An 8,457-nucleotide genomic window follows, 5' to 3' on the forward strand; every position below is an offset into this window, starting at 1 on the left:
TTCGCTGTTTGATTGTGCCATCAAGGTAAGAAGAAGACTTTTTTATAATATAATACGCGTGAAAAAGGTCTGTTCATAACATCTTTGTTTTAGAGAAGATTTATTCGCGTGCTCGTATCCTCTTTTGAGCCAAAGCCTCGCTCAACACCAGCCAGCACAACCGTCGCAGACGTATACTGTCATTACCGGTGCTCCAACGGCTCCCCATAAGAAATTCTTATAAACGGGGTGCCGCATTTGTGATATTTCGATGACACTAGTGGTATAGATAGATGAAAAAGCGTCTCCTATAAAACGGGAAGAGAACGTGCGTTCTATTAGGTTCACAATTTTCTCGTTGATGCTATTATTATTATTATTATTATTATTATTATTATTATTATTATTATTATTATTATTATTATTATTATTATTATATTTTAATATTAGATTAATTGTGCTCAGCAATACTAAAGCGACCATTCTGCTTGCTATTGCGTACGGTGTCCTGCGTTATTCTATCACAATATTTCTTTCTGTTCTTCACGATTGCAGTGTTGGGTTGATAACAATTCAAAAATCATGTTCAAATTCATTGTTTCCGATCGTACTTTACTATACAATGAAAATTTATTTTCTTTACTTAGCCTGCCATCTTGCAAAGCGTCATTTATTCAACCTATGGTATTACGGTATTTTTGGAACTCTGAGTTCAAAAAAGAGAGCATTGCTCCTTGTATATTGAGAAAAACTTTACGTTTTTCTGTACCATTCGTGAAAACACGACAGGGCAATGCTATTAGAAAGGTCTACGTTCCTTCTGTTTTCAATGCCTCCCCGGCAGTGTTTTTCGTTAACGACAAAACGCAATTTACAAAATACCATCAAATCGCTTCATTGCACAAATATCGCATAACTATTTTCCTACCCTCTTTCATGCCGGGTATAATCTGTGAAAACATAGCTCAATTCTTATCTGAACATTTTTTTGCTTAGGTAATATTGTTTCTGTTAGTATGATGTTTGTGTTATATTGTGTTTAAGTGTCGTGTAAAAGAGTTACGTGTTTTCTTTCCCTGATCTTTTTACGTAACAAGCTGTTGAATATGTATGTCATCTCTTGTTTGCCGATATGCCGCGCGTAGTCATCCAAGCCACCATCTGGCTTCGACAGGCCCTTATCTCTGTTGTACTCAAGATGACGATAAAAGTTAATATTATTATTATTATTATTATTAATAATATTATTAATGATATATTATTATTATTATTATTATTATTATTATTATTATTATTATTATTATTATTATTATTATTATTATTATTATTATTATTATTATTATTATTATTATTATTATTATTATTATTATTATTATTATTTACGGCCTTCTTACAAAGGTTTTTGCTACTAATGCCCGGGCAATTCGGATTCATTGCTAATCCCAGTACTGTAACATTACTGCAAATGTTTATGATGAATTATATTTGGCTTTAAACGGAACCTGATCTATTGTGCTCTGTTTTTAGACGTAGCAAAAGTGTTCTAAACTGTGGAACACACCAGTTTATCAGAAAAGCTATTTTGTTAGGGCTTCAGGGGACCTAGCTAACTCCGGGAAAAGTGTGTAGGGGGCTAGTTGGTAAGACATTCTATGTAAACATGAACTGCGCTAAGAACGAGACACCCGAATCAAAGCAGACAGGTTGAGCACTCAATAACAATACATTTATTTAAATCATAAGCTGTCCTTCTGGAACGAAGTGCACATGCAATGACAGTCGTGACCACGGGACCAAAGTACGCTCCTCCATCAACACATATACACAAGAAAATCAAGCTCTTCCCTGGAACGATACAGATATGTATCGGTGAAGCGTATCATGTGTATCGTTTCAGGAAAGAGCTTGATTTTCTTGTGTATATAGGAGTGTTGGTGAAGGAGTGTACTTTGGTCCCGTGGTCACGACTGTCATTGCATGCGTGCATTGTTTCAGATGAGCAGTGTATGTGACTTCTACAAATCAGTTGTTAATCTGCGCTCGTCCTGTCTGCTTCTACTCTTCTGCCTCGTTCCTAGCGCCGTTCAAATTTGCATAATTTGGCTAACCAAGCTCAGATAAATGGGGAGGGCGCCGCTTCTCCATCAAGCTCTCTGGTTTGAACTCGTGTGATCACGTGCGAACTCTTTCAACGTTTCGGGCGCTCCAGTCACATTTGTGGTTGCAGATTCTTTTCTCCTTCTTTTGCTCCGCCACGGCTGTCTAGTGGCTAAGCTACTCGGCTGCTGACCCGCAGGTCGCGGGATCGAATCCCGGCTGTAGCGGCTGCATTTCCGATGGAGGCAGAAATGTTGCAGTCCCATGTACTCTGATTTGGGTGCACATTAAAGAACCCCAAGCGGTCGAAATTTCCCGAGCCCTCTACTACGGCGTCTCTCATAATCATGTAGTGGTTTTGGGACATTTAACCCCACAAATCAATCAATCAATGAATCTTTTTTATCCTTTGCTTGTATGGTAAAAAACAAACAATAGAGAGGACTGAATACAGTGCATCCCTTTGGATTAATAGAACCTCTTAAATTTATCAATCAAGCAATAACTTAGATTTATTATCATGACACAATGAGATGTTACAATCGTGAAATATTCAGACGAGGGTCCCAAAGCACAGCACTGCAACGGCACTCTTCAATATATTCAATGTGTGTTCAAGGATATTCATCTGTCTTGCATCATATTGCTGCAGCTAATCACAATGCTGAAGTCCGTACAATACTTGATGGATCGTTAAAGGTGTCAAACTTTATGGGCGTGGTAAAATATTTGCCTGCTTGAAATTATTATCACTGATGACAACTTGTAGATGTATTACAAACAACAAGTTTCACTCTGTCGATTCAAATATAGGGCCTAGCTGACTTTGGAATACCTATTTTTTTACACTCTTAATGATCCAGAACACAGTGGCAAGGCACATCAGCACATTAAAACATTTATTGCAATAGAATATTGAATGACTTTGAACAATGTTAGGCGATTTTGGAAATCTACACATAGTCTGTCCCTATTCCCCTCAGAAGGAGTTTAACTGTCATTAAACACTTGTCAAGTCAATATATAGATTTGGAGAGAAACAAAGAGAAACGTAATGAAACTATTTGCAGCATTTTTCTGTGGCACACCCTTGCTTCTTCACATCGTTTTTTTTATTTAGTAGTAGGGTACAAGTAGTCATATTGTAATGACGACATCGAGTTCCACTTGGATAGTCACAAACCAAAATGCCCATGTTCCGCATTCGGACGAGCACACCGCGAAGAAACACAAAAATGAAACCTCAATGAGCGCTACCAACGTTTCCAACATCCCTGCAAGTTAAACAGATGATCACATGACATCAATGTGAAAGTATTGAAACTGGCCCAGTATGCACAAACAAATTGCTTTAAGTGCTTCATAGTTCTCGGATGATGAAACATGAAGAAACAAAGGCACAATACATTTCTGCCATTTTTCTTGTCTCGCCATTGCTACTAAGCGAGTGACGAAACGTGAACTCTCGCAATGGTTTATTTTACGAAGTAAAAATTATGAAAAAATGTAACTGCACACAACGTCTGCCTCTGACTTGTTCGTTTGCGACAAAGCCTGGTACGCCTACGACCATTGGGCATTCGGCTTGCGATCGCTGGTGCAAGAAACTCTCGCTACGCGCTTTGTGTTCTACCTGAGCTATGTCGACCTGCCGTCGATATTGCGTGAGCTCATATTGTCGTTTTCATGCACTCGCGACGTTCCGCTACCGCTTTTTTTTCCCGCTTCCTCTGATGCATTCAAATGGTGCGCTCGGTATATATCTTTTTACTTTATTTTATAAGTCACAGAACCGTCGGATGTTTAGCTACTCATTTTCGTCTCTCCCTTTTTTTTGCACACCTCACCTTTCTCTCTCTATCCCATTCGCTTTGTGGATGACATTACACTCTATGGCTCACGCGATAGAGCTCGCGCTGTGCACAGCGGCGTTCCAACGCTAATACATCGCTGTGCCACTAAGGTTCGGCGGGCACGAACGAAGCATATAATTTTTTCACTCCGTCTCAACATGGCTTTCGCGCAGGCCTTTCGTGTGTTACACAGCTAACCGCATTCGTACATGACATCGCTTCATCGTTCGACCAGGGCATTCAATTGGAGGCTGTTTTTTTTTTTGACTTCAAAAAAGCTTTTGATGTCGTCCCCCACAGTCTTTTTCTTCATAAGTTGTCGTTTCTTGGTATTCCTAAAACCCTCATCGACTGGATTAAAGATTATCTCAGCGGCCGCAAGCAAAGTGTTTTGATAAATGGTGTGTCTTCATCAACAGCTGATGTAGTGTCCGGGGTGCCACAGGGGTCGGTCCTGGGGCCGCTTCTGTTTTTGATTTTTATCAATGATTTTCCACTGGGTTTGAAATCAACAGTGAGGCTTTATGCTGATGATTGTGTTTTGTATTGCCCAGTCAAGTGTTATGACACCACAGTACTTCAGTCTGACCTCGATAAGATTTTGTCTTGGTGTGCTCAGTGGCAAATGAGTTTGAACCTAACTAAATGTTTTCATGTGCAATTTAATAACAAAAAAAGGTTGTATCCAGGTCTTATTACTTAAATTCCTGCGCAGTACAAAAGGTAGATCAAGTTAAGTATTTCGGCGTAACATTCACGGCAACACTAGATTGCACCAGTCACGTAGATCTAATCACAGCCAAGGCTTCGCGCTTAATTCATTTTTTTCAAAGAAATTTCAGCGACGCGCCACAAACACTCAAGGAAACCCTGTATATTACAAATGTGCGCCCAATTTTAGAGTATGCTTGTGTTTCTTGGGACCCTTTCACGAATGTACTAAAAGAAAAGTAGGAGAGGGTACAAAAAAGGGCTGCTAGGTTTGTTACAAGAAACTACGATTTTAGAATAAGGTCTTCTGGAATTCTTCAGGCCTTGGGATGGGAACCCCCTTGTGGACGACGGAAAGTTCAAAGACTTAAATTTCTCTATAATATATATCACGGTAAGACTGGGCTAAATAAAGAGCGGTATTTAAAGACGCCTAGTTATATGTCCGAACGGAAAGATCAATTATATAAAATTAGAGAATATACCTGTCGATTGAATGTCCTCAAATACTCTTTCTATCCAAATTCTATTAGTGACTGGAATGCGCTAAAAATACCAATATTCTCTGATTTTAATTTCCTAACAGCCATTGAAACAGCATTTTGAGCTGCTGAAATAACCCATATATTTAACGTTGGCTTTGTACTTCTCTTGGTTGTTGATTTTTACAAGTATAATTACTGCTTTCGTAGTATAATCCTGCGTTTTGTACTTTTGTTCTAATGATGTACTACAAGTGTTAATTTCTCCTGTATACTGTAAGGCACGATTTATTTGCCTTTAATTTTGCTGTTTTGTATTCTATTTTCTACTGTAACCCCCCTACAACAATGCCCAATGGGCGATGTAAGTACTTGTAAAAAATAAATAAATAAATAAATAAATAAATAAAACATCCACAACGATGCAGGCCTGCAGCACTTTATTGATTCATTCATTTCGGGAAATGTCAATAAACAGCGTTAGGCATCCTTAAGTGTGTACATTTTGCGCAAAAAAAAATACAGAAAGAAAATTAGGAGACCCTAAAGCTTCGCCTTCAAGCCCTAAACGCATTCACGCGACTTCCTCGCGACAGCGACAAATGACAGACGAGCGACAAGATTCGCTGTCTAGGAGGCCCATTCGTCGCCGCCGCTTTTCGCGTCACACGTTTCTGAAAAATCAGAAAATATCGCCTACAACAAGACGTCGATGCCAACAAGACGTCGGGTGATGACTTCAAAGGCTCGGCGCCCCACAGGTACGAGGTTCCTTTATCAAAGACTTGGCTAGTACATGACCACTATGGTGGTTGGTAGCCATCGCCACGAGCCTTATGTTCGTCCAAGTGCGTTAAACCACATGAGTGATACTGCAGGACACAATGAAAAGCCTGGGGGATGACAGGTGCGCCCAAGCATCATAAAGCCGGCCCGTTTGCTCATTCAAAACCGCGAAATAGCTCCAGCGAGTACAGCAGCAATGGAAGACGATGAAGTTGAGAGCAAGAAGCTTCGCTTAGAAGAGAATCCTCTCGACGATAAAATGCAAACTATTACCTAAGTGATGAAGAAGACATGGGCGAAGATGAACCATTTACGTTGGTTACTTATAAAAAGAAACGAGCAGAGGGCATCCCAGTCGTCTTTCGTCCAACAGCTGAAGGTGCTAGCTTCTGGAAAGTGAACCCCAATCGAGTGTCAGCTGAAGTAGTTTTTGCTGCTAAACAAAAAGTGCAGTCATTCAGAACGACCAGAGAGATGGAAGCTTCAGTGTCAGCGTTGCTTCCTTAAGTTCAGCCAAGCGTCTTCTGATGCTTTCAAATGTAGGCGGCCTGGAAGTTAAGCCTTTCATCCCAGAGTCATACACTCGGAACGTTGGGAAAGTAAAACATGTTCCTCTGCAGTATTCAGATGAACAACTCCTAGAGTACTTGAGAGATGCTGGGGTTATATCGGCGTGACGGCAAATAAAATACTACCGCCAGGAAGATGGAGGAGTAACGTCGCGTCCACTTCACTCAGTGATTCTGACTTTTCGAGATGACCGCCCGATTCCAGGAAGAATTTACTTGGGATTCACCAGTCACCCAGTGGAAGAATATCTTGGTCCAGCACTTCGGTGCTATAACTGCCAGCGATTCGTACACATGGCGAAAAGTTGCCGTAACACACGCCGGTGTAAGATCTGCTCAGAAGAACACCATCATAAGGAGTGCAAGTCAGTTCTTCAGCCTAAGTGTGCAAACTGTGCAGGTAATCACGCTGCCTCATATTCAGGCTGCCCACAAAGTAAAGCTGCTGCAAAAATGCGTCGGCATGAGCTCATTCATGGAAGAAAACCACGCCCCAATAAACCATCCCCAAACCTTGAGATCCTGTACGTGATCTACCTCAGCGGCCACCACAAGAACAGCCGACAAGCATGCCAAGAGAACCACCAAGAGAACCGCCAAGAGCACACTCGAGAGACCACTCACGAGAAGTACCTCCAAGTAACCCAACCTACGCGTCAAAGCTGCGAACGCCCACGCAACTTCTCCCGGAAAGTAGCAAACCGACAGTGGCAGTGTTCGCCCCAACTACAACATCGAAACGTCACGTCATTCTCAACAGGCCTCAGAAAATCAACCATTCAATGGAGACCGTGCCTCTGCATCAGTCATGCAAATGATTCTACTAATGCTTTTCGCAGCACTTAAGGCAATCCTGTCTGCTCTACCGGAAGCAAACAACCTGCCAGAAGTAAAAGCCCTGCTGTCTCTGGAAGCACTATTGTGTCAACAATCCAGGTCAAACCTGCGACAAGTAACACATGAATAAGCGCTACAAAGATGTCTTCATATACCAGTGTAATGCCAATGGTCTTCGAAGGAAGTGTGCTGACTTCCGTAAACTCCTTTTGCAGTATAATTTTCCAATACTTTGCATCCAAGAGGCAGAAATGAATGATGATTTCCGCCTCTCCGACTACGTGATATATAAGTCATCTCGTCGAAGTGGTCCTAGCAGAGTGCATTTGTGCGTCAGAAAGGACCTACCTTCCCACCAAGTTCACTCAAGTGATTCAGACTTCCCGAAATTCATCGCTTGCAAAGTATCCTTTGGTGAGCAGTGCGTAAAAGTGATCAATTTTTACCTACAACCTTCAAGCCGCATTTCGGTGGAAGAGCAAGCAAATATCTTCAACATTTCTAATTCATATACGTTAATATGCAGAGACTTTAATGCGCACAACATAATCTGGGGTAGTGATCGATGTGATGCACGTGGGAATATCGTTGAGTGTGCCACAGACAAATGCAATTTGACAATTTTAAATGACGGCTCCCCAACTTTTCTCTGAGGGCATAATTACTCGAGTTGCATTGATGTAACCATGTATTCCCAAGATCTAGTGAATGGTGTGGTATGGACAACGGATGTAGAAACACGTGGGAGTGACTATTTTCCCATTCTAATAAATCACCCCTACTTGCGAAATGACGACACCAGACGCTACTGCAAACTGACGAACTGGAAAGCTTTTCGGTACCACCTAACAAACCATAATAGCGAACTCATGACAGTTGAAAGCTTTACTGAATTTCTGCAAGATAATGCGAATAAATGTACAAAGAAAGTCCTGATTCCAAAAGACTATGCTGCAGTCGATGGAGAGTATGAACATCTAAGAGCCATCAGACGACGTTCAGAAAGGGCATATCGACGCAGCCGAAGTTTAGAAGCATACAAAAATGCACAGAAAATCCACAGTGTAATGTGCAGACGGCTAGAAACTTTAGGTAAACGACGCTGCGTGATTTCTGTGGCATGCTCTCTCCCCGCACACCTGT

This window comes from Rhipicephalus microplus, unplaced genomic scaffold (assembly GCF_043290135.1).
Source record: "Rhipicephalus microplus isolate Deutch F79 unplaced genomic scaffold, USDA_Rmic scaffold_24, whole genome shotgun sequence".
Lineage (NCBI taxonomy): Eukaryota > Metazoa > Arthropoda > Arachnida > Ixodida > Ixodidae > Rhipicephalus > Rhipicephalus microplus.